The following is a 27,420-nucleotide window of genomic DNA, read 5'->3' on the forward strand; positions in this document are numbered from 1 at the left end:
AACTGCCATCGCCCACCTACTATACAACATTAGTGGCATATCAAGCTGCCATCGGCCTCGTTCAGGAGAGGTGGTGGCAAAAACATATCAATTTTGACCATATTTGTTTTAGTTCAGTAGCAAAGCAAACTGCCATCGCCCACCTACTATACAACAGTAGTGGCATATCAAGCTGTCATCGGCCTCGTTCAGGAGGTGTGGTGGCAAAAACATATCAACTTTGACCATATTATTATTTTTTGGCTCAGTAGCAAAGCAAACTGCCATCGCCCACCTACTATACAATAGTAGTGGCAAATCAAGCTGCCATCGGCCACGTTCTGGAGGGGTGGTGGCAAAAACATATAAACATTAACCATATTGTTTTTTTAGTTCGGTAGCAAAGCAAACTGCCGTCGCCCACCTACTATGCAATAATAGTGGCAAAGCAAGCTGACATCGGCCACGTCCAAGAGGTGTGGTGGCAAAAGCATTTCAACTTTGAGCATCTTTTTTTTTGGTTCAGTAGAAAAGCAATCTGCCATGGTCCACCTACTATACAGCAGTAGTGGCAAAGCAAGCTGACATCGGCCCCGTTCAGGAGGTGTGGTGGCAAAAACATATCAACTTTGACCATATTATTTTTTTTTGGCTCAGTAGCAAAACAAACTGCCGTCGCTCACCTATTATTCAATAGTAGTGGCAAAGCAAGCTGACATCGGCCACGTTCAATAGGGGTGGTGGCAAAAACATATCAAGTTTGATCATATTGTTTTTTAGTTCGTTAGCAAAGAAAACTGCCGTCGTCCACCTACTATTCAATAGTAGTGGCAAAATCAAGCTGTCATCGGCCCCGTTCAGGAGGGGTGGTGGCAAAAACATATCAACTTTGACCATTTTTTTTTGGCCTCAGTAGTAAAGCAAACTGCCGTCGCCCGCTTACTATTCAATTAAAGTGGCAAAGCAATCTGATTTCGGACACGTTCAAGAGGAGGGGTGGCAAAATATTTCAACTTTGACCATCTGTTTTGTTTGTTTCAGTATCAAAGCAAACTGCCGTCGTCCACCTACTATTCAATAGTAGTGTCAGAGCAAGTTGACACCGGCCTCCTTCAATAGGGGTTGTGGCAAAAGCACTTCTAATTTGAGCACTTTTTTTCGGCTCAAAGCAAACTGACATCGACCACGTACTATACAACAGTAGTGGCAAAACAAGCTGCCATCGGCCACGTTCAAGAGGGGTGATGGCAAAAACATTTCAACTTTTACCATATTTTTTGTTTGTTTCAGTATCAAAGCAAACTGCCGTCGTCCACCTACTATTCAATAGTAGTGTCAGAGCAAGTTGACACCGGCCTCCTTCAATAGGGGTTGTGGCAAAAGCACTTCTAATTTGAGCACTTTTCTTCGGTTCAAAGCAAACTGACATCGACCACGTACTATACAACAGTAGTGGCAAAACAAGCTGACATCGGCCACGTCCAAGAGGTGTGGTGGCAAAAACATTTCAACTTTGACCATATTTTCTTTAGTTCAGTAGCAAAGCAAACTGCCGTCTTCCACCTACTATTCAATAGTAGTGGCAAAGCAAGTTGACATCGGCCTCCTTCAATAGGGGTTGTGGCAAAAGCATTTCAACTTTGACCATATTTTTTTTGGTTCAGTAGCAAAGCAAACTGCCGTCGCCCACCTACTATTCAATAGTAGTGGCAAAACAAGCTGACATCGGCTACGTTCAATAGGGGTGGTGGCAAAAGCATTTCAACTTTGACCACATTTTTTTTGGTTCAGTAGCAAAGCAAACTGCCGTCGTCCACCTACAGTAGTGGCAAATTAAGCTGCCATCGGCTTCGTTCAGGAGGGTTGGTACCAAAAACATATCAATTTTGACCATATTTTTTTTTAGTTCAGTAGCAAAGCAAACTGCCCTCGTCCACATACTATTCAATAGTAGTGGCAATTCAAGCTGCCATCGGCCACGTTCAGGAGGGGTGATGGCAAAAACATTTCAACTTTGACCATATTTTTTTTGTTTCAGTAGCAAAGCAAACTGCCGTCGTCCACCTACTATACAACAGTAGTGGCAAATTAAGTTGCCATCGGCCTCGTTCAGGAGGTGTGGTGGCAAAAACATATCAACTTTGACCATATTTTTTTTAGTTCAGTAGAAAAGCAAACTGCCGTCGTCCACCCACTATTCAATAGTAGTGGCAATTCAAGCTGCCACCGGCCACGCTCTAAAGGGGTGGTGGCAAAAACATTTCAACTTTGACCATATTTATTTTGGTTCAGTAGCAAAGCAAACTGCCATCGACCGCATACTATACAACAGTAGTGGCAAAGCAAGCTGTCATCGGTCACGTTCAAGAGGAGTGTTGGCAAAAACATATCAACTTTGACCATATTGTTTTTTTCTTTGGTTCAGTAGCAAAGCAAACTGCCGTCGCCCACCTACTATTCAATAGTAGTGGCAATTCAAGCTGCCGCCGGCCACGCTCAAAAGGGGTGGCGGCAAAAACATTTCAATTTTGACCATATTTATTTTGGTTCAGTAGCAAAGCAAACTGCCATCGACCGCATACTATACAACAGTACTGGCAAAGCAAGCTGTTATCGGCCACATACAAGAGGAGTGGTGGCAAAAACATTTCAACTTTGACCATTTTTTTTTCGGTTCAGTAGCAAAGCAAACTGCCGTCGCCCAACTACTATTCAATAGTAGTGGCAAAACAAGCTTCCATCGGCCACGTTCAGTAGGGGTATAGGCAAAAACCTATCAACTTTAACCATATTGATTTTTTTTTCGGTTCAGTAGCAAAGCAAGCTGCCATCGACCACGTCCAAGGGGGGTGGTGGTAAAAACATTTCAACATTGAACATATTTTTTTTAGTACAGTAGCAAAGCAAACTGCCGTCGCCCAACTACTATTCAATAGTAGTGGCAAAGCAAGCTGACATCGGACACGTTCAAGAAGAGTGGTGACAAAAACATTTCAATTTTGACCATCTTTTTTGTTTGTTTCAGTAGCAAAGCAAACTGTCGTCGCCCACCTACTATGCAATAGTAGTGGCAAAGCAAGCTGACATGGGCCACGTCCAAGAGGTGTGGTGGCAAAAACATTTCAACTTTGAAAATCTTTTTTTTTGGTTCAGTAGAATAGCAAACTGCCATCGTCCACCTACTATACAATAGTAGTGGCAAGGCAAGCTGACATCGGCCACGTTCAAGAGGTTTGGTGGCAAAAACATTTCAAATTTATTAATTTTTTTTGGCTCAGTAGCAAAGCAAACTGCCATCGCCCACCTACTATATAACAGTAGTGGAAAATCAAGCTGTCATCGGCCCCGTTCAGGAGGGGTGGTGGCAAAAACATATCAACTTTGACCATATTGTTTTTTTTTGGTTCAGTAGCAAAGCAAATTGCCGTCTTCCACCTACTATTCAATAGTAGTAGCAAAGCAAGCTGACATCGGACAAGTTCAAGAAGAGTGGTGGCAAAAACATTTCACTTTTGACCATCTCATTGGTTTGTTTCAGTAGCAAAGCAAACTGCCATCGATCGCATACTATACAACAGTACTGGCAAAGCAAGCTGTCATCGGCCACGTTCAAGAGGTGTGGTGGCAAAAACATTTCAACTTTGACTATTTTTTTTTTCAGTAGCGATGCAAACTGCCGTCGCCCATGTACTACAAAATAGTGGTGGCAAAGCAAGCTGATATCGCTCACGTTCAAGAGGTGTTGTGGCAAAATCATTTCAACTTTGACCATATTTTTTTTCGGTTCAGTAGCAAAGCATACTGCCATCGCCCACCTACTATACAACAGTAGTGGCAAATCAATCTGCCATCGGCCGCTTTCAGGAGGGGTGGTGGGAAAAACATTTCAAATTTGACCATATTTTTTTTGGTTCATTAGCAATGCAAACTGCAATCGCCCATCTACTATACAACGGTAGTAGCAAATTAAGCTGCCATCAGCCACGTTCAAGAGGGATGGTGGCAAAAACATTTCAACTTTGACCATATTTATTTTGGTTCAGTAGCAAAACAAACTGCCATCGGCCCCGTACTATACAACAGTAGTGGCAAATCAAGCTGCCATCGGCAACGCTCAGGAGGGGTGGCGGCAAAAACATATCAACTTTGAACATATTTTTTTTTTGGTTCAGTAGCAAAGCAAACTGTCGTCGCCCAACTACTATGCAATAGTAGTGGCAAAGCAAGCTGACATCGGCCACGTCCAAGAGGTGTGGTGGCAAAAACATTTCAACTTTGAACATCTTTTTTTTGGTTCAGTAGAAAAGCAAGCTGCCATCGTCCACCTACTATACAACAGTAGTGGCAAAGCAAGCTGACATCGGCCACGTTCAGTAGGGGTATATGCAAAAACCTATCAACTTTGACCATATTGATTTTTTCTTCGGTTCAGTAGCAAAGCAAGCTGCCATCGACCACGTTCAAGAGGAGTGGTGGCATAAACATTTCATCTTTGACCATCTCATTGGTTTGTTTCAGTAGCAAAGCAAACTGCCGTCGCCCACCTACTATGCAATAGTAGTGGCAAAGCAAGCTGACATCGGCCACGTTCAAGAGGTTTGGTGGCAAAAACATTTCAAATTTAATAATTTTTTTTGGCTCAGTATAAAAGCAAACTGCCATCGCCCACCTACTATACAATAGTAGTGGCAAATCAAGCTGACATCGGCCACATTCTGGAGGGGTGGTGGCAAAAACATATAAACATTAACCATATTGTTTTTTTAGTTCGGTAGCAAAGCAAACTGCCGTCGCCCACCTACTATGCAATAATAGTGGCAAAGCAAGCTGACATCGGCCACGTCCAAGAGGTGTGGTGGCAAAAACATTTCAACTTTGAGCATCTTTTTTTTTGGTTCAGTAGAAAAGCAATCTGCCATGGTCCACCTACTATACAGCAGTAGTGGCAAAGCAAGCTGACATCGGCCCCGTTCAGGAGGTGTGGTGGCAAAAACATATCAACTTTGACCATATTATTTTTTTTTTGGCTCAGTAGCAAAACAAACTGCCGTCGCTCACCTATTATTGAATAGTAGTGGCAAAGCAAGCTGACATCGGCCACGTTCAATAGGGGTGGTGGCAAAAACATATCAAGTTTGACCATATTGTTTTTTAGTTCGTTAGCAAAGAAAACTGCCGTCGTCCACCTACTATTCAATAGTAGTGGCAAAATCAAGCTGTCATCGGCCCCGTTCAGGAGGTGTGGTGGCAAAAACATATCAACTTTGACCATATTATTTTTTTTTGGCTCAGTAGCAAAACAAACTGCCGTCGCTTACCTATTATTCAATAGTAGTGGCAATGCAAGCTGACATCGGCCACGTTCAATAGGGGTATTGGCAAAAACATATCAAGTTTGATCATATTGTTTTTTAGTTCGTTAGCAAAGAAAACTGCCGTCGTCCACCTACTATTCAATAGTAGTGGCAAAATCAAGCTGTCATCGGCCCCGTTCAGGAGGTGTGGTGGCAAAAACATATCAACTTTGACCATTTTATTTTTTTTTAGTTCAGTCGCAAAGCAAACTGCCGTCGTCTACCTACTATTCAATACTAGTGGCAAAACAAGCTGCCATCGGCCACGTTCAATAGGGGTTGTGGCAAAAACATATCAACTTTGACCATATTTCTTTTTGGTTCAGTAGAAAAGCAAACTGCCATCGGCCCCGTACTATACAAGAGTAGTGGCAAATCAAGCTGCCATCGGCAACGTTCAGGAGGGGTGGCGGCAAAAACATATCAACTTTGAACATATTGTTTTTTTTGGTTCAGTAGCAAAGCAAACTGCCGTCGCCCACCTACTATTCAATAGTAGTGGCAAAACAAGCTGACATCGGCTACGTTCAATAGGGGTGGTGGCAAAAACATATCAACTTTGACCATATTGTTTTTTCGGATCCGTAGAAAAGCAAACTGCCGTCGCCCACCTACTATTCAATAGTAGTGTCAGAGCAAGTTGACCTCGGCCTCCTTCAATAGGGGTTGTGGCAAAAGCATTTCAAATTTGAGCATTTTTTTTTCGGTTCAGTAGCAAAGCAATCTGCCATCGCCCACCTACTATACAACAGTAGTGGCAAATCAAGCTGCCATCGGCGGCTTTCAGGAGGGGTGGTTGCAAAACATTTCAACTTTGACCATATCTATTTAGGTTCAGTAGCAAAGAAAACTGCCATCGACCTCGTACTATACAACAGTAGTGGCAAAGCAAGCTGTCATCGGCCACGTTCAAGAGGAGTGGTGGCAAAAACATTTCAACTTTGACCATGATTTTTGTTTGTTTCAGTATCAAAGCAAGCTGCCGTGGTAAATCTACTATACAAAAGTAGTGGCGAAGCAAGCTGTCATCGGCCACGTTCAAGAGGATTGGTAGCAAAAATATTTCAACTTTGACCATAATTTTTGTTTGTTTCTGTATCAAAGCAAGCTGCCATCGTAAATCTACTATACAATTGTAGTAGCAAAGCAAGCTGCCACCCGCCACGTTCAAGTGGTGTGGTGGCAACAACATTTCAAATTTAATCTTTTTTTTTTGGCTCAGTAGCAATTCAAACTGTCGTCGCCCACCTACTATACAACAGTAGTGGCAATTCGAGCTGCCATCGGCCACGTTCAGGAGGGGTGGTGGCAAAAACATAACAACTTTGACCATTTTTTTTTAGTTCAGTAGCAAAGCAAACTGCCCTCGTCCACATACTATTCAATAGTAGTGGCAATTCGAGCTGCCATCGGCCACGTTCAGGAGGGGTGGTGGCAAAAACATTTCAACTTTAACCATATTTTTTTTAGTACAGTAGCAGAGAAAACTGCCGTCTTCCACCTACTATTCAATAGTAGTGGCAAAGCAAGCTGACATCGGACACGTTCAAGAAGAGTGGTGACAAAAACATTTCAATTTTGACCATCTTTTTTGTTTGTTTCAGTAGCAAAGCAAACTGTCGTCGCCCACCAACTATGCAATAGTAGTGGCAAAGCAAGCTGACATCGGCCACGTCCTAGAGGTGTGGTGGCAAAAACATTTCAACTTTGAACATCTTTTTTTTTGGTTCAGTAGAAAAGCAAACTGCCATCGTCCACCTACTATACAATAGTAGTGGTAAGGCAAGCTGACATCGGCCACGTTCAATAGGTTTGGTGGCAAAAACATTTGAAATTTATTAATTTTTTTTGGCTCAGTAGCAAAGCAAACTGATATCGCCCACCTACTATAATACAGTAGTGAAAAATCAAGCTGTCATCGGCCCCGTTCAGGAGGGGTTGTGGCAAAAACATATCAATTTTGACCATATTGTTTTTTTTTGGTTCAGTAGCAAAGCAAACTGCCATCTCCCACCTACTATACAACAGTAGTGGCAAATCAAGCTGCCATCGGCCGCTTTCGAAAGGGGTGGTGGCAAAAACATTTCAACTTTGACCATATTTATTTTGGTTCAGTAGCAAAGCAAACTGCTATCCACCGCATACTATACAACAGTAGTGGCAAAGCAAGCGGTCATCGGTCACGTTCAAGAGGAGTGGTGGCAAAAACATATCAACTTAGACCATATTGTTTTTTTCTTTGGATCAGTAGCAAAGCAAACTGCCGTCGCCCACCTACTATACAATAGAAGTGGCAAAGCAAGCTGAGATCGGAGACGTTCAAGAGGAGAGGTGGCAAAAACATTTCAACTTTGACCATTTTTTTTTTCGGTTCAGTAGCAAAGCAAACTGCCGTCGCCCAACTATTATTCAATAGTAGTGGCAAAACAAGCTTCCATCGGCCACGTTCAGTAGGGGTATAGGCAAAAACCTATAAATTTTGACCATATTGATTTTTTTTCGGTTCAGTAGCAAAGCAAGCTTCCATCGACCACGTCCAAGGGGGGTGGTGGCAAAAACATTTCAACTCTGACCATATTTTTTTTAGTTCAGTAGCAAAACAAACTGCCGTCTTCCACCTACTATTCAATAGTAGTGGCAAAGCAAGCTGACATCGGCCACGTCCAAGAGGTGTGGTGGCAAAAACATTTCAACTTTGAACATCTTTTTTTTGGTTCCGTAGAAAAGCCAACTGCCATCGTCCACCTAGTATCAAACAGTAGGGGCAAGGCAAGCTGACATCGGCCCCGTTCAGGAGGGATGGTGGCAAAAACATATCAACTTTGACCATATTGTTTTTTTTTGGTTCAGTAGCAAAGCAAACTGCCGTCGCCCACCTACTATTCAATAGAAGTGGCAAAGCAAGCTGACATCGGACACGTTCAAGAGGAGGGGTGGCAAAAACATTTCAATTTTGACCATTTTTTTTTTCGGTTCAGTAGCAAAGCAAACTGCCATCTCCCACCTACTATACAACAGTAGTGGCAAATCAAGCTGCCATCGGACCCTTTCAAGATTGGTGGTGGCAAAAACATTTCAAATTTGACCAAATTGTTTTTTTTTGGTTCAGTAGCAAAGCAAACTGTCGTCGCCCACCTATTATTCAATATTAGTGGCAAAGCAAGCTGACATCGGCCACGTTCAATAGGGGTGGTGGCAAAAACATATCAACTTTGAACAAATTGTTTTTTTTTAGTTCAGTAGCAAAGCAAACTGCCGTCGTCTACCTACTATTCAATAGTAGCGGCAAAGCAAGCTGACATCAGCCACGTTGAATAGGGGTGGTGGCAAAAACATATCAACTTTGACCATATTTTTTTTCAGATCCGTAGAAAAGCAAACTGCCGTCGCCCATCTACTATTCAATAGTAGTGTCAGATCAAGTTGATATCGGCCTCCTTCAATGGGGGTTGTGGCAAAAGCATTTCAAATTTAGCATTTTTTTTTCGTATCAAAGCAAATTGACATCGACCACGTACTATACAACAGTAGTGGCAAAGCAAGTTGCTATCGGCCACGTTCAAGATGTGTGGTGGCAAAACATTTCAACTTTGACTATTTTTTTTGGTTCAGTAGCAATGCAAACTGCCATCGTCCACGTACTACAAAATAGTGGTGGCAAAGCAAGCTGCTATCGGCCACGTTCAAGAGGTGTGGTGGCAAAAACATTTCAATTTTGACCATCTTTTTTGTTTGTTTCAGTAGCAAAGCAAACTGCCGTCGCCCAACTACTATTCAATAGTAGTGGCAAAACAAGCTGCCATCGACCACGTCCAAGGGGGGTGGTGGTAAAAACATTTCAACTTTGACCATATTTTTTTTAGTACAGGAGCAAAGCAAACTGCCGTCTTCCACCTACTATTCAATAGTAGTGGCAAAGCAAGCTGGCATCGGACACGTTCAAGAAGAGTGGTGGCAAAAACATTTCAATTTTGACCATCTCTTTTGTTTGTTTCAGTAGCAAAGCAAACTGCCGTCGCCCAACTACTATTCAATAGTAGTGGCAAAACAAGCTGCCATCGACCACGTCCAAGGGGGGTGGTGGTAAAAACATTTCAACTTTGACCATATTTTTTTTAGTACAGTAGCAAAGCAAACTGTCGTCGCCCACCTACTATACAATAGTAGTGGCAAGGCAAGCTGACATCGGCCACGTTCAAGAGGTTTGGTGGCAAAAACATTTCAAATTTATTAATTTTTTTTGGCTCAGTAGCAAAACAAACTGCCATCGCCCACCTACTATAAAACAGTAGTGGAAAATCAAGCTGTCATCGGCCCCGTTCAGGAGGGGTGGTGGCAAAAACATATCAACTTTGACCATATTGCTTTTTTTTTGGTTCAGTAGCAAAGCAAACTGCCGTCGCCCACCTACTATTCAATAGAAGTGGCAAAGCAAGCTGACATCGGACACGTTCAAGAGGAGGGGTGGCAAAAACATTTCAACTTTGACCATTTTTTTTTCGGTTCAGTAGCAAAGCAAATTGCCAACGCCCACCTACTATACAACAGTAGTCGCAAATCAAGCTGCCATCGGCCTCTTTCAAGAAGGGTGGTGGCAAAACATTTCAAATTTGATCATATTTTTTTGGTTCATTTGCAAAGCAAGCTGCCATCGCCCAACTACTATACAACGGTAGTAGCAAATCAAGCTGCCATCGGCCACGTTCAAGAGGGGTGGTGGCAAAAATATTTCAACTTTGACCATATATTTTTTTAGGTTCAGTAGCAAAGCAATCTGCCATCGACGCGTCCTATACAACAGTAGTGGCAAAGCAAGCTGTCATCGGCGACATTCAAGAGGAGTGGTGGCAAAAGCATTTCAACTTTGACCATAACTTTTGTTTGTTTCAGTATTAAAGCAAACTGCCATCGCCCAACTACTATACAACGGTAGTAGCAAATCAAGCTGCCATCAGGCACTTTCAGGAGGGGTGGTGGCAAAAACATTTCAACTTTGACCATATATTTTTTTCGATTCAGTAGCAAAGCAATTTGCCATCGACGCGTCCTATACAACAGTAATGGCAAAGCAAGCTGTCATCGGCGACATTCAAGAGGAGCGGAGGCAAAAATATTTCAACTTTGACCATATTTTTTTTTTAGTTCAGTAGCAAAGCAAACTGCCGTCATCTACCTACTATTCAATAGTAGTGGCAAAGCAAGCTGACATCGGCCACGTTCAATAGGGGTGGTGGCAAAAACATATCAACATAGACCAAATTTTTTTTTTTTGGTTCAGTAATAAAGCAAACTGTCGTCGCCCACCTATTATTCAAGAGTAGTGGCAAAGCAAGCTGACATCGGCCACGTTCAATAGGGGTGGTGGCAAAAATATATCAACTTTGACCATATTTTTTTTTCGGATCCGTAGAAAAGCAAACTGCCTTCGCCCTCCTACTATTCAATAGTAGTGTCAGAGCAAGTTGACATCGGCCTCCTTCAATAGGGGTTGTGGCAAAAGCATTTCAAATTTGAGCATTTTTTTTCGGTTCAAAGCAAACTGACATCGACCACGTACTATACAACAGTAGTGGCAAAGCAAGCTGCTATCGGCCACGTTCAAGAGGTGTGGTGGAAAAAACATTTCAAATTGACTATTTTTTTTGGTTCAGTAGCAATGCAAACTGCCGTCGCCCATGTACTACAAAATAGTGGTGGCAAGGCAAGCTGATATCGCTCACGTTCAAGAGGTGTGGTGGCAAAAATATTTCAACTTTGACCATATTTTTTTTTTGGTTCAGTAACAAAGCAAACTGCCATCGCCCACCTACTATACAACAGTAGTGCCAAATCAAGCTGCCATCGGCCGCTTTCAGGAGGGGTGGTGGGAAAAACATTTCAAATTTGACCATATTTTTTTTGGTTCATTAGCAAAGCAAACTGCAATCGCCCACCTACTATACAACGGTAGTAGCAAATTAAGCTGCCATCGGCCACGTTCAAGAGGGATGGTGGCAAAAACATTTAAACTTTGACCATATTTATTTTGGTTCAGTACCAAAGCAAACTGCAATCGACCGCGTACTATACAACAATAGCGGCAAAGCAAGCTGTCATCGGACACGTACAAGAGGAGTGGTGGCAAAAATATTTCAACTTTGACCATAATTTTTGTTTGTTTCAGTATCAAAGCAAACTGCCGTGGTAAATCTACTATACAATAGTAGTGGCAATGCAAGCTGTCATCGGCCACGTTCAAGAGGTGTGGTGGCAAAAACATCTCAACTTTGAACATCTCTTTTGTTTTGGCTCAGTAGCAAAGCAAACTGCCATCGCCCACCTAATATACAACAATAGTGGAAAATCAAGCTGTCATCGGCCCCGTTCAGGAGGGGTGGTGGCAAAAACATATCAACTTTGACCATATTGTTTTTTTTTTTTGGTTCAGTAGCAAAGCAAACTGCCGTCGCCCGCCTACTATTCAATAGAAGTGGCAAAGCAATCTGACATCGGATACGTTCAAGAGGAGGGGTGGCAAAAATATTTCTCTTTTGACCATTTTTTTTTCGGTTCAGTAGCAAAGCAAACTGCCATCGCCCACCTACTATACAACAGTAGTGGCAAATCAAGCTGCCATCGGCCGCTTTCAAGAGGGGTGGTGGCAAAACATTTCAAATTTGACCATATTTTTTTTTGGTTCATTTGCAAAGCAAACTGCCATCGCCCAACTACTATACAACGGTAGTAGCAAATCAAGCTGCCATCGGCCACGTTCAAGAGGGGTGGTGGCAAAAACATTTCAACTTTGACCATATATTTTTTTCGGTTCAGTAGCAAAGCAATCTGCCGTCAACGCGTCCTATACAACAGTAGTGGCAAAGCAAGCTGTCATCGGCGACATTCAAGTGGAGTGGTGGCAAAAATATATCAACTTTGACCATATTGTTTTCTTTTTAGTTCAGTAGCAAAGCAAACTGCCGTCGTCTACCTACTATTCAATAGTAGTGGCAAAGCAAGCTGACATCGGCCACGTTCAATAGGGGTATTGGCAAAAACATATCAACTTTGACCATATTTTTTTTTCGGATCCGTAGAAAAGCAAACTGCCTTCGCCCACCTACTATTCAATAGTAGTGTCAGAGCAAGTTGACATCGGCCTCCTTCAATAGGGGTTGTGGCAAAAGCATTTCAAATTTGAGCATTTTTTTTCGGTTCAAAGCAAACTGACATCGACCACGTACTATACAACAGTAGTGGCAATTCAAGCTGCCATCGGCCACATTCAAGGGGGGTGGTGGCAAAAACATTTAAACTTTGACCATATTTTTTTGGCTCAGTAGCAAAGCAAACTGCCGTCGCCCACCTATTATTCAATAGTAGTGGCAAAGCAAGCTGGCATCGGCCACGTTCAATATGGGTGATGGCAAAAACATATCAACTTTGACCATATTGTTTTTTCGGTTCCGTAGAAAAGCAAACTGCCTTCGCCCACCTACTATTCAATAGTAGTGTCAGAGCAAGTTGACATCGGCCTCCTTCAATAGGGGTTGTGGCAAAAGCATTTCAAATTTGAGCATTTTTTTTTCGGTTCAAAGCAAACTGACATCGACCACGTACTATACAACAGTAGTGGCAAAGCAAGCTGCTATCGGCCACGTTCAAGAGTTGTGGTGGCAAAAACATCTCATCTTTGACCATATTTTTTTTCGGTTCAGTAGCAAAGCAAACTGCCATCGATCACCTACTATACAACAGTAGTGGCAAATCAAGCTGCCATCGGCCGCTTTCATGAGGGGTGGTGGGAAAAACATTTCAAATTTGACCATATTTTTTTTGGTTCATTAGCAAAGCAAACTGCAATCGCCCACCTACTATACAATAGTAGTGGCAAATCAAGCTGCCATCGGCCACGTTCTGGAGGGGTGGTGGCAAAAACATATCAACATTAACCATATTGTTTTTTAGTTCGGTAGCAAAGCAAACTGCCGTCGCCCTCCTACTATGCAATAGTAGTTGCAAAGCAAGCTGACATCGGCCAGGTCCAAGAGGTGTGGTGGCAAAAACATTTCAACTTTGACCATTTTTTTTTGGCTCAGTAGCAAAGCAAACTGCCGTCGCCCACCTATTATTCAATAGTAGTGGCAAAGCAAGCTGGCATCGGCCACGTTCAATATGGGTGATGGCAAAAACATATCAACTTTGACCATATTGTTTTTTCGGTTCCGTAGAAAAGCAAACTGCCATCGGCCACCTACTATTCAATAGTAGTGTCAGAGCAAGTTGACATCGGCCTCCTTCAATAGGGGTTGTGGCAAAAGCATTTCAAATTTGAGCATTTTTTTTTCGGTTCAAAGCAAACTGACATCGACCACGTACTATACAACAGTAGTGGCAAAGCAAGCTGCTATCGGCCACGTTCAAGAGGTGTGGTGGCAAAAACATTTCATCTTTGACCATATTTTTTTTCGGTTCAGTAGCAAAGCAAACTGCCATCGCCCACCTACTATACAACAGTAGTGGCAAATCAAGCTGCCATCGGCCGCTTTCATGAGGGGTGGTGGGAAAAACATTTCAAATTTGACCATATTTTTTTTGGTTCATTAGCAAAGCAAACTGCAATCGCCCACCTACTATACAATAGTAGTGGCAAATCAAGCTGCCATCGGCCACGTTCTGGAGGGGTGGTGGCAAAAACATATCAACATTAACCATATTGTTTTTTAGTTCGGTAGCAAAGCAAACTGCCGTCGCCCTCCTACTATGCAATAGTAGTTGCAAAGCAAGCTGACATCGCCCAGGTCCAAGAGGTGTGGTGGCAAAAACATTTCAACTTTGAACATCTTTTTTTTTGGTTCGGTAGAAGAGCAAACTGCCATCGCCCACCTACTATACAACAGTAGTGGCAAATCAAGCTGCCATCGGCCGCTATCATGAGGGGTGGTGGGAAAAACATTTCAAATTTGACCATATTTTTTTTGGTTAATTAGCAAAGCAAACTGCCATCGTCCACATAATATACAACAGTAGTGGCAAAGCAAGCTGACATCGGCCACGTTCAAGAGGTTTGGTGGCAAAAATATTTCAAATGTAATCATTTTTCTTGGCTCAGTAGCAAAGCAAACTGTCATCGCCCACATACTATACAACAGTAGTGCAAAATCATGCTGTCATCGGCCGCTTTCAGGAGGGGTGGTGGCAAAAACATTTCAACTTTGACCATATTTATTTTGGTTCAGTAGCAAAGCAAACTGCCATCGACCTCGTACTATACAACAGTAGTGGCAAAGCAAGCTGTCATCGGCCACATTCAAGAGGATTGGTGGCAAAACTATTTCAACTTTGACCATAATTTTTGTTTGTTTCAGTATCAAAGCAAGCTGCCATCGTAAATCTACTATACAATAGTAGTAGCAAAGCAAGCTGCCACCGGCCACGTTCAAGAGGTGTGGTGGCAACAACATTTCAAATTTAATCATTTTTTTTGGCTCAGTAACAATTCAAACTGTCCTCGCCCACCTACTATACAACAGTAGTGGCAATTCAAGCTGTTATCGGCCACGTTCAGGAGGGGTGGTGGCAAAAACTTATCAACTTTGACCATTGTTTTTTAGTTCAGTAGCAAAGCAAACTGCCGTCGTCCACCTATTATTCAATAGTAGTGGCAAAACAAGCTGCCATCGGCCATATTCAAGAGGGGTGGTGGCAAAAACATTTCAACTTTGACCACATTTTTTTTGGTTCAGTAGCAAAGCAAACTGCCGTCGTCCACCTACTATACAACAGTAGTGGCAAATTAAGCTGCCATCGGCCTCGTTCAGGAGGGGTGGTGGCAAAAACTTATCAACTTTTACCATATTTCTTTTTGGTTCAGTAGAAAAGCATACTGCCATCAGCCACCTACTATTCAATAGAAGTGGCAAAGCAAGCTGCCATCGGCCACGTTCAGTAGGGGTATAAACAAAAACATATCAAATTTGACCATATTGATTTTATTTTCGGTTCAGTAGCAAAGCAAGCTGCCATCGACTACGTCCAAGGGGGGTGCTGGCAGAAACATTTCAACTTTGACCTTATTTTTTTTGGTTCAGTAGCAAAGCAAACTGCCGTCTTCCACCTACTATTCAATAGTAGTTGCAAAGCAAGCTGACGTCGGACACGTTCAAGAGGAGTGGTGGCAAAAACATTTCAACTTTGACCATCTTTTTTGTTTGTTTCAGTAACAAAGCAAACTGCCGTCGCCCACCTACTATGCAATAGTAGTAGCAAAGCAGGCTGACATCGGCCACGTCTAAGAGGTGTGGTGGCAAAAACATTTCAACTTTGAACAACTTTTTTTTTGGTTCAGTAGCAAAGCAAACTGCCATCGCCCACCTACTATACAACAGTAGTGGAAAATCAAGCTGTCATCGGCCCCGTTCAGGAGGGGTGGTGGCAAAAACATATCAACTTTGACCATATTGTTTTTTATTGGTTCAGTAGCAAAGCAAACTGCCATCGCCCACCTACTATACAACAGTAGTGGCAAATCAAGCTGCCATCGGTCGTTTTCAAGAGGGGTGGTGGCAAAGCATTTCAAATTTGACCATATTTTTTTTTAGTTCAGTAGCAAAGCAAACTGCCGTCGTCCACCTACTATTCAATAGTAGTGGCAATTCAAGCTGCCATCAGCCACGTCCAGGAGGGGTGGTGGCAAAAACATTTCAACTTTGACCATATTTTTTTTGGTTCAGTAGCAAAGCAAACTGCCGTCGTCCACCTACTATACAACAGTAGTGGAAAATCAAGCTGTCATCGGCCCCGTTCAGGAGGTGTGGTGGCAAAAACATATCAACTTTGACTATATTTTTTTTTTTGGCTCAGTAGCAAAGCAAACTGCCGTCGTCCACTTACTATTCAATAGTAGTGGCAAAACAAGCTGCCATCGGCCACGTTCAAAAGGGGTGGTGGCAAAAACATATCAAGTTTGACCGTATGGTCTTTTTCGGCTCCGTAGAAAAGCAAACTGCCATAGCCCACCTACTATACAATAGTAGTGGCAAATCAAGCTGCCATCAGCCACGTTCTGGAGGGGTGGTGGCAAAAACTTATCTACTTTAACCATATGGTTTTTTTCTTCGGTAGCAAAGCAAACTGCCGTCGCCCACCTACTATGCAATAGTAGTGGCAAAGCAAGCTGACATCGGCCACGTCCAAGAGGTGTGGTGGCAAAAATATTTCAACTTTGAACATCTTTTTTTTGGTTCAGTAGAAAAGCAATCTGCCATCGTCCACCTACTATACAACAGTAGTGGCAAAGCAAGCTGACATCGGCCACGTTCAAGAGGTTTGGTGGCAAAAACATTTCAAATTTAATCATTTTTTTGGCTCAGTAGCAAAGCAAACTGTCATCGCCCACCTACTATACAACATTAGTGGAAAATCAAGCTGTCATCGGCCCGTTCAGGAGGGGTGGTGACAAAAACATATCAACTTTGACAGTATTGTTTTTTTTTTGGTTCAGTAGCAAAGCAAACTGCCGTCGTAAATCTACTATACAATAGTAGTAGCAAAGCAAGCTGCCACCGGCCTCGTTCAAGAGGTGTGCTGGCAACAACATTTCAAATTTAATCATTTTTTTTGGCTCAGTAGCAATTCAAACTGTCGTCGCCCAACTACTATACAACGGTAGTGGAAAATCAAGCTGTCATCGGCCCCGTTCAGGAGGGGTGGTTTCAAAAACATATCAACTTTGACCGTATTGTTTTTTTTTTGGTTCAGTAGCAAAGCAAACTGCCATCGCCCACCTACTATACAACAGTAGTGGCAAATCAAGCTGCCATCGGCGATATTCAAGAGGAGTGGTGGCAAAAACATTTCAACTTTGACCATAATTATTGTTTGTTTCATTATTAAAGCAAACTGCCATCGCCCAACTACTATACAACGATTGTAGCAAATCAAGCTGACATCGGCCACGTTCAATAGGTGTGGTGGCAAAAACATTTCAACTTTGACCATAATTATTGTTTGTTTAATTATTAAAGCAAACTGCCATCGCCCAAATACAATACAACGGTAGTAGCAAATCAAGCTGCCATCGGCCACGTTCAAGACGTGTGGTAGCAAAAACATTTCAACTTCAACTATTTTTTTTTTGATTCAGTAGCAATGCAAACTGCCGTCGCCCATGCCCATGTACTACAAAATAGTGGTGGCAAAGCAAGCTGATATCGCTCACGTTCAAGAGGTGTGGTGGCAAAAACATTTAAAATTTAATCATTTTTCTTGGCTCAGTAGCAAAGCAAACTGCCATCGCCCACCTACTGTACAACAGTAGTGGAAAATCAAGCTGTCATCGGCCCCGTTCAGGAGGGGTGGTGGCAAAAACATTTCAACCTTGACCATAAATTTTTTTCGGTTCAGTAGCAAAGCAATCTGCCATCGACGCGTCCTATACAACAGTAGTGGCAAATTAAGCTGCCATCGGCCTCGTTCAGGAGGCGTGGTGGCAAAAACATATGAACTTTGACCATATTTTTTTTAGTTCAGTAGCAAAGCAAAGTGCCGTCGTCCACCTACTATTCAATAGTAGTGGCAATTCAAGCTGTCATCGGCCACGTTCAGGAGGGGTGGTGGCAAAAACATTTCAACTTTGACCATATTTTTTTTTGGTTCAGTAGTAAAGCAAACTGCCATCGCCCACCTACTATACAACAGTAGTGGCAAATCAAGCTGCCATCGGCCGCTTTCAAGAGGGGTGGTGGCAAAATATTTCAAATTTGACGATATTTTTTTTGGTTCATTTGCTAAACAAACTGCCATCGCCCAACTACTATACAACGGTTGAAGCAAATCAAGCTGACATCGGCCACGTTCAATAGGTCTGGTGGCAAAAACATATCAACTTTGACTATATTTTTTTTTTTTTGGTTCAGTAGCAAAGCAAACTGCCGTCGTCCACCTACTATACAACAGTAGTGGAAAATCAAGCTGTCATCGGCCCCGTTCAGGAGGTGTGGTGGCAAAAACATATCAACTTTGACTATATTTTTTTTTTTTTTGGCTCAGTAGCAAAGCAAACTGCCGTCGTCCACTTACTATTCAATAGTAGTGGCAAAACAAGCTGCCATCGGCCACGTTCAAAAGGGGTGGTGGCAAAAACATATCAAGTTTGACCGTATGGTTTTTTTCGGCTCCGTAGAAAAGCAAACAGCAATAGCCCACCTACTATACAATAGTAGTGGCAAATCAAGCTGCCATCGGCCACGTTCTGGAGGGGTGGTGGCAAAAAAATATCTACTTTAACCTTATTGTTTTTTTAGTTCGGTAGCAAAGCAAACTGCCGTCGCCCACCTACTATTCAATAGTAGTGGCAAAGCAAGCTGACATCGGCCACGTCCAAGAGGTGTGGTGGCAAAAACATTTCAACTTTGAACATCTTCTTTTTGGTTCAGTAGAAAAGCAATCTGCCATCGTCCACCTACTATACAACAGTAGTGGCAAAGCAAGCTGGCATCGGCCACGTTCAAGAGGTTTGGTGGCAAAAACATTTCAAATTTAATCATTTTTTGGCTCAGTAGCAAAGCAAACTGTCATCGCCCACCTACTATACAACATTAGTGGAAAATCAAGCTGTCATCGGCCCGTTCAGGAGGGGTGGTGACAAAAACATATCAACTTTGACAGTATTGTTTTTTTTTGGTTCAGTAGCAAAGCAAACTGCCGTCGTAAATCTACTATACAATAGTAGTAGCAAAGCAAGCTGCCACCGGCCTCGTTCAAGAGGTGTGCTGGCAACAACATTTCAAATTTAATCATTTTTTTTGGCTCAGTAGCAATTCAAACTGTCGTCGCCCAACTACTATACAACGGTAGTGGAAAATCAAGCTGTCATCGGCCCCGTTCAGGAGGGGTGGTGGCAAAAACATATCAACTTTGACCGTATTGTTTTTTTTTGGTTCAGTAGCAAAGCAAACTGCTGTCGCCAACCTACTATTCAATAGAAGTTGGCCAAGCAAGCTGACATCGGACACGTTCAAGAGGAGGGGTGGCAAAAACATTTCAACTTTGACCATTTTTTTTCGGTTCAGTAGCAAAGCAAACTGCCATCGCCCACCTACTATACAACAGTAGTGGCAAATCAAGCTGCCATCGGCGATATTCAAGAGGAGTGGTGGCAAAAACATTTCAACTTTTACCATAATTATTGTTTGTTTCATTATTAAAGCAAACTGCCATCGCCCACCTACTATACAACAGTAGTGGCAAATCAAGCTGCCATCGGCCGCTTTCAAGAGGGGTGGTGGCAAAACATTTCAAATTTGACCATATTTTTTTTGGTTCATCTGCAAAACAAACTGCCATCGCCCAACTACTATACAACGATTGTAGCAAATCAAGCTGACATCGGCCACGTTCAATAGGTGTGGTGGCAAAAACATTTCAACTTTGACCATAATTATTGTTTGTTTAATTATTAAAGCAAACTGCCATCGCCCAAATACTATACAACGGTAGTAGCAAATCAAGCTGCCATCGGCCACGTTCAAGACGTGTGGTAGCAAAAACATTTCAACTTCAACTATTTTTTTTTTGATTCAGTAGCAATGCAAACTGCCGTCGCCCATGCCCATGTACTACAAAATAGTGGTGGCAAAGCAAGCTGATATCGCTCACGTTCAAGAGGTGTGGTGGCAAAAACATTTAAAATTTAATCATTTTTCTTGGCTCAGTAGCAAAGCAAACTGCCATCGCCCACCTACTATACAACAGTAGTGGAAAATCAAGCTGTCATCGGCCCCGTTCAGGAGGGGTGGTGGCAAAAACATTTCAACCTTGACCATAAATTTTTTTCGGTTCAGTAGCAAAGCAATCTGCCATCGACGCGTCCTATACAACAGTAGTGGCAAATTAAGCTGCCATCGGCCTCGTTCAGGAGGGGTGGTGGCAAAAACATATGAACTTTGACCATATTTTTTTTAGTTCAGTAGCAAAGCAAAGTGCCGTCATCCACCTACTATTCAATAGTAGTGGCAATTCAAGCTGTCATCGGCCACGTTCAGGAGGGGTGGTGGCAAAAACATTTCAACTTTGACCATATTTTTTTTTGGTTCAGTAGTAAAGCAAACTGCCGTCGTCCACCTACTGTACAACAGTAGTGGCAAATTATGCTGCCATCGGCCTCGTTCAGGAGTGGTGGTGGCAAAACATATCAACTTTGACCATATTTTTTTTAGTTCAGTAGCAAAGCAAACTGCCATCGCCCACCTACTATACAACAGTAGTGGCAAATCAAGCTGCCATCGGCCGCTTTCAAGAGGGGTGGTGGCAAAATATTTCAAATTTGACGATATTTTTTTTGGTTCATTTGCAAAACAAACTGCCATCGCCCAACTACTATACAACGGTTGTAGCAAATCAAGCTGACATCGGCCACGTTCAATAGGTGTGGTGGCAAAAACATTTCAACTTTGACTATAATTATTGTTTGTTTAATTATTAAAGCAAACTGCCATCGCCCAAATACTATACAACGGTAGTAGCAAATCAAGCTGCCATCGGCCACGTTCAAGAGGGGTGGTGGCAAAAACATTTCAACTTTGACCATACTTATTTTGGTTCAGTAGCAAAGCAGACTGCCATCGGCCCCGTACTATACAACAGTAGTGGCTAATCAAGCTGCCATCGGCAACGTTTAGGAGGGGTGGCGGCAAAAACATAATAACTTTGAACATATTGTTTTTTTTTGGTTCAGAGGCAAAGCAAACTGCCGTCGCCCACCTATTATTCAATAGTAGTGGCAAAGCAAGCTGACATCGGCCACGTTCAATAGGGGTGGTGGCAAAAACATATCAACTTTGACCATATTGTTTTTTCGGATCCGTAGGAAAGCAAACTGCCGTCGCCCACCTACTATTCAATAGTAGTGTCAGAGCAAGTTGACATCGGCCTCCTTCAAAAGGTGTTGTGGCAAAAGCATTTCATATTTGAGCATTTTTTTTTCGGTTCAAAGCAAACTGACATCAACCACGTACTATACAACAGTAGTGGCAAAGCAAGCTGCTATCGGCCACGTTCAAGAGCTGTGGTAGCAAAAACATTTCAACTTCAACTATTTTTTTTTTGGTTCAGTAGCAATGCAAACTGCCGTCGCCCATGCCCATGTACTACAAAATTGTGGTGGCAAAGCAAGCTAATATCGCTCACGTTCAAGAGGTGTGGTGGCAAAAATATTTAAAATTTAATCATTTTTCTTGGCTCAGTAGCAAAGCAAACTGCCATCGCACACCTACTATACAACAGTAGTGGAAAATCAAGCTGTCATCGGCCCCGTACAGGAGGGGTGGTGGCAAAAACATTTCAACTTTGACCATATTTTTTTTTGGTTCAGTAGTAAAGCAAACTGCCGTCGTCCACCTACTGTACAACAGTAGTGGTAAATTATGCTGCCATCGGCCTCGTTCAGGAGTGGTGGTGGCAAAACATATCAACTTTGACCATATTTTTTTTTAGTTCAGTAGCAAAGCAAACTGCCATCGCCCACCTACTATACAACAGTAGTGGCAAATCAAGCTGCCATCGGCCCCTTTCAAGAGGGGTGGTGGCAAAATATTTCAAATTTGACGATATTTTTTTTGGTTCATTTGCAAAACAAACTGCCATCGCCCAACTACTATACAACGGTTGTAGCAAATCAAGCTGACATCGGCCACGTTCAATAGGTGTGGTGGCAAAAACATTTCAACTTTGACTATAATTATTGTTTGTTTAATTATTAAAGCAAACTGCCATCGCCCAAATACTATACAACGGTAGTAGCAAATCAAGCTGCCATCGGCCACGTTCAAGAGGGGTGGTGGCAAAAACATTTCAACTTTGACCATACTTATTTTGGTTCAGTAGCAAAGCAGACTGCCATCGGCCCCGTACTATACAACAGTAGTGGCTAATCAAGCTGCCATCGGCAACGTTTAGGAGGGGTGGCGGCAAAAACATAATAACTTTGAACATATTGTTTTTTTTGGTTCAGAGGCAAAGCAAACTGCCGTCGCCCACCTATTATTCAATAGTAGTGGCAAAGCAAGCTGACATCGGCCACGTTCAATAGGGGTGGTGGCAAAAACATATCAACTTTGACCATATTGTTTTTTCGGATCCGTAGGAAAGCAAACTGCCGTCGCCCACCTACTATTCAATAGTAGTGTCAGAGCAAGTTGACATCGGCCTCCTTCAAAAGGTGTTGTGGCAAAAGCATTTCATATTTGAGCATTTTTTTTTCGGTTCAAAGCAAACTGACATCAACCACGTACTATACAACAGTAGTGGCAAAGCAAGCTGCTATCGGCCACGTTCAAGAGCTGTGGTAGCAAAAACATTTCAACTTCAACTATTTTTTTTTTGGTTCAGTAGCAATGCAAACTGCCGTCGCCCATGCCCATGTACTACAAAATTGTGGTGGCAAAGCAAGCTAATATCGCTCACGTTCAAGAGGTGTGGTGGCAAAAATATTTAAAATTTAATCATTTTTCTTGGCTCAGTAGCAAAGCAAACTGCCATCGCCCACCTACTATACAACAGTAGTGGAAAATCAAGCTGTCATCGGCCCCGTACAGGAGGGGTGGTGGCAAAAACATTTCAACCTTGACCATATATTTTTTTCGGTTCAGTAGCAAAGCAATCTGCCATCGACGCGTCCTATACAACAGTAGTGGCAATTCAAGCTGCCATCGGCCACGTTCAGGAGGGGTGGCGGCAAAAATATATCAACTTTGACCATTTTGTTTTTTTTTTTTACTTCAGTAGCAATGCAAACTGCCGTCGTCTACCTACTATTCAATACTAGTGGCAAAACAAGCTGCCACCGGCCACGTTCAATAGGGGTTGTGGCAAAAACATATCAATTTTGACCATATTGTTTTTTTTTTGGTTCAGTAGCAAAGCAAACTGTCGTCGCCCACCTATTATTCAACAGTAGTGGCAAAGCAAGCTGACATCGGCCACATTCAATAGAGGGGGTGGCAAAAACATATCAACTTTGACCATATTGTTTTTTCGGATCCGTATAAAAGCAAACTGCCGTCGCCCACCTACTATTAAATAGTAGTGTCAGAGCAAGTTGACATCAGCCTCCTTCAATAGGGGTGGTGGCAAAAACATACCAGCTTTGACCATACTGTTTTTTCGGATCCGTATAAAAGCAAACTGCCGTCGCCCACCTACTATTCAATAGTAGTGTCAGAGCAAGTTGACATCGGCCTCCTTCACTAGGGGTTGTGGCAAAAGCATTGCAAATTTGAGCATTTTTTTTTCGCTTCAAAGCAAACTGCCATCGGCCCCGTACTATACAATAGTAGTGGCAAATCAAGCTGCCATCGGCAACGTTCAGGAGGGGTGGCGGCAAAAACATATCAACTTTGACCATATTTATTTTGGTTCAGTACCAAAGCAAACTGCCATCGACCGCATAATATACAACAGTAGTGTCAAAGCAAGCTGTCATCGGCCAAGGCCAAGAGGAATGGTGGCAAAAACATTTCAACTTTGGCCATAATTTTTGTTTATTTCAGTATCAAAGCAAGCTGCCATGGTAAGTCTACTATACGATAGTAGTGGCAAAGAAAGCTGCCATCGATCACGTTCAAGAGGGGTGGTGGCAAAATCATTTCAAATTTGACCATTTTTTTTGGTTCACTAGCAAAGCAAACTGCCGTCGCCCACCTATTATTCAATAGTAGTGGCAAAGCAAGTTGACATCGGCCACGTTCAATAGGGGTGGTGGCAAAAACATATCAAGTTTGACCATATTGATTTTTCGGCTCCGTAGAAAAGCAAACTGCCATCGCCCACCTACAATACAATAGTAGTGGCAAATCAAACTGCCATCGGCCACGTTCTGGAGGGGTGGTGGCAAAAACATATCAACTTTAACCATATTGTTTTTTTAGTTCGGTAGCAAAGCAAACTGCCGTCGTCCACCTACTATTCAATGGTACTGGCAAAACAAGCTGCCATCGGCCACGTTCAAGGGGGGTGGTGGCAAAAACTTTTCAACTTTGACCATATTTTTTTTGGTTCAGTAGCAAAGCAAATACCCATCGCCCACCTACTATAAAATAGTAGTGGCAAATCAAACTGCCATCGGCCACGTTCTGGAGGGGTGGTGGCAAAAACATATCAACTTTAACCATATTGTTTTTTTAGTTCGGTAGCAAAGCAAACTGCCGTCGTCCACCTACTATTCAATAGTACTGGCAAAACAAGCTGCCATCGGCCACGTTCAAGAGGAGTGGTGGCAAAAACATTTCAACTTTGACCATAATTTTTGTTTGTTTCAGTATCAAAGCAAACTGCCGTGGTAAATCTACTATACAATAGTAGTGGCAAAGCAAGCTGCCATCGGCCACGCTCAAGAGGATTGGTGGCAAAAACATTTCAATTTTGATCATAATTTTTGTTTGTTTCAGTATCAAAGCAAGCTGCCGTCGTAAATCTACTATACAATAGTAGTGGCAAAGCAAGCTGCCACCGGCCACGTTCAAGAGGTGTGGTGGCAACAACATTTCAAATTTAATCACTTTTTTTGGCTCAGTAGCAATTCAAACTGTCGTCGCCCACCTACTATACAACAGTAGTGGCAATTCAAGCTGCCGTCGGCCACGTTCAGGAGGGGTGGTGGCAAAAATATATCAACTTTGACCATTTTTTTAGTTCAGTAGCAAAGCAAACTGCCGTCGTCCAACTACTATTCAATAGAAGTGGCAAAACAAGCTGCCATCGGCCACATTCAAGGGGTGTGGTGGCAAAAACATTTCAACTTTGACCGTATTTTTTTTGGTTCAGTAGCAAAGCAAACTGCCGTCGTCCACCTACTATACAACAGTAGTGGCAAATTAAGCTGCCATCGGCCTAGTTCAGGAGGGGTGGTGGCAAAAACATATCAACTTTGACCATATTTTTTTTAGTTCAGTAGCAAAACAAACTGCCATCGCCCACCTACTATACAACAGTAGTAGAAAATCAAGCTGTCATCAGCCCCGTTCAGGAGGTGTGGTGGCAAAAACATATCAATTTTGACCATATTATTTTTTTTGGCTCAGTAGCAAAGCAAACTGCCGTCGCCCACCTATTATTCAATAGTAGTGGCAAAGCAAGCTGTCATCGGCCACGTTCAATAGGGGTGGTGGCAAAAACATATCAACTTTGACCATATTTTTTTCTTTTTAGTTCAGTAGCAAAGCAAACTGCCGTCGTCTACCTACTATTCAATAGTAGTGGCAAAGCAAGCTGACATCGGCCACGTTCAATAGGGGTATTGGCAAAAACATATCAACTTTGACCATATTTTTTTTTCGGATCCGTAGAAAAGCAAACTGCCTTCGCCCACCTACTATTCAATAGTAGTGTCAGAGCAAGTTGACATCGGCCTCCTTCAATAGGGGTTGTGGCAAAAGCATTTCAAATTTGAGCATTTTTTTTTCGGTTCAAAGCAAACTGACATCGACCACGTACTATACAACAGTAGTGGCAATTCAAGCTGCCATCGGCCATATTCAAGGGGGGTGGTGGCAAAAACATTTAAACTTTGACCATATTTTTTTGGCTCAGTAGCAAAGCAAACTGCCGTCGCCCACCTATTATTCAATAGTAGTGGCAAAGCAAGCTGGCATCGGCCACGTTCAATATGGGTGATGGCAAAAACATATCAACTTTGACCATATTGTTTTTTCGGTTCCGTAGAAAAGCAAACTGCCATCGGCCACCTACTATTCAATAGTAGTGTCAGAGCAAGTTGACATCGGCCTCCTTCAATAGGGGTTGTGGCAAAAGCATTTCAAATTTGAGCATTTTTTTTTCGGTTCAAAGCAAACTGACATCGACCACGTACTATACAACAGTAGTGGCAAAGCAAGCTGCTATCGGCCACGTTCAAGAGGTGTGGTGGCAAAAACATCTCATCTTTGACCATATTTTTTTCGGTTCAGTAGCAAAGCAAACTGCCATCGCCCACCTACTATACAACAGTAGTGGCAAATCAAGCTGCCATCGGCCGCTTTCATGAGGGGTGGTGGGAAAAACATTTCAAATTTGACCATATTTTTTTTGGTTCATTAGCAAAGCAAACTGCAATCGCCCACCTACTATACAATAGTAGTGGCAAATCAAGCTGCCATCGGCCACGTTCTGGAGGGGTGGTGGCAAAAAAATATCTACTTTAACCTTATTGTTTTTTTAGTTCGGTAGCAAAGCAAACTGCCGTCGCCCACCTACTATGCAATAGTAGTGGCAAAGCAAGCTGACATCGGCCACGTCCAAGAGGTGTGGTGGCAAAAACATTTCAACTTTGAACATCTTCTTTTTGGTTCAGTAGAAAAGCAATCTGCCATCGTCCACCTACTATACAACAGTAGTGGCAAAGCAAGCTGACATCGGCCACGTTCAAGAGGTTTGGTGGCAAAAATATTTCAAATGTAATCATTTTTCTTGGCTCAGTAGCAAAGCAAACTGTCATCGCCCACATACTATACAACAGTAGTGCAAAATCATGCTGTCATCGGCCGCTTTCAGGAGGGGTGGTGGCAAAAACATTTCAACTTTGACCATATTTATTTTGGTTCAGTAGCAAAGCAAACTGCCATCGACCTCGTACTATACAACAGTAGTGGCAAAGCAAGCTGTCATCGGCCACGTTCAAGAGGAGTGGTGGAAAAAACATTTCAACTTTGGCCATAATTTTTTTTTGTTTCAGTATCAAAGCAAGCTGCCGTGGTAAATCTACTATACATTACTAGTGGCAAAGCAAGCTGTCATCGGCGACATTCAAGAGGATTGGTGGCAAAACTATTTCAACTTTGACCATAATTTTTGTTTGTTTCAGTATCAAAGCAAGCTGCCATCGTAAATCTACTATACAATAGTAGTAGCAAAGCAAGCTGCCACTGGCCACGTTCAAGAGGTGTGGTGGCAACAACATTTCAAATTTAATCATTTTTTTTGGCTCAGTAACAATTCAAACTGTCCTCGCCCACCTACTATACAACAGTAGTGGCAATTCAAGCTGCCATCGGCCACGTTCAAGGGGGGTGGTGGCAAAAACTTTTCAACTTTGACCATATTTTTTTGGTTCAGTAGC

This window comes from Rhynchophorus ferrugineus, unplaced genomic scaffold (assembly GCF_030347505.1).
Source record: "Rhynchophorus ferrugineus isolate W39M unplaced genomic scaffold, kcgeb_rfMv2 rfM12, whole genome shotgun sequence".
NCBI lineage: Eukaryota > Metazoa > Arthropoda > Insecta > Coleoptera > Curculionidae > Rhynchophorus > Rhynchophorus ferrugineus.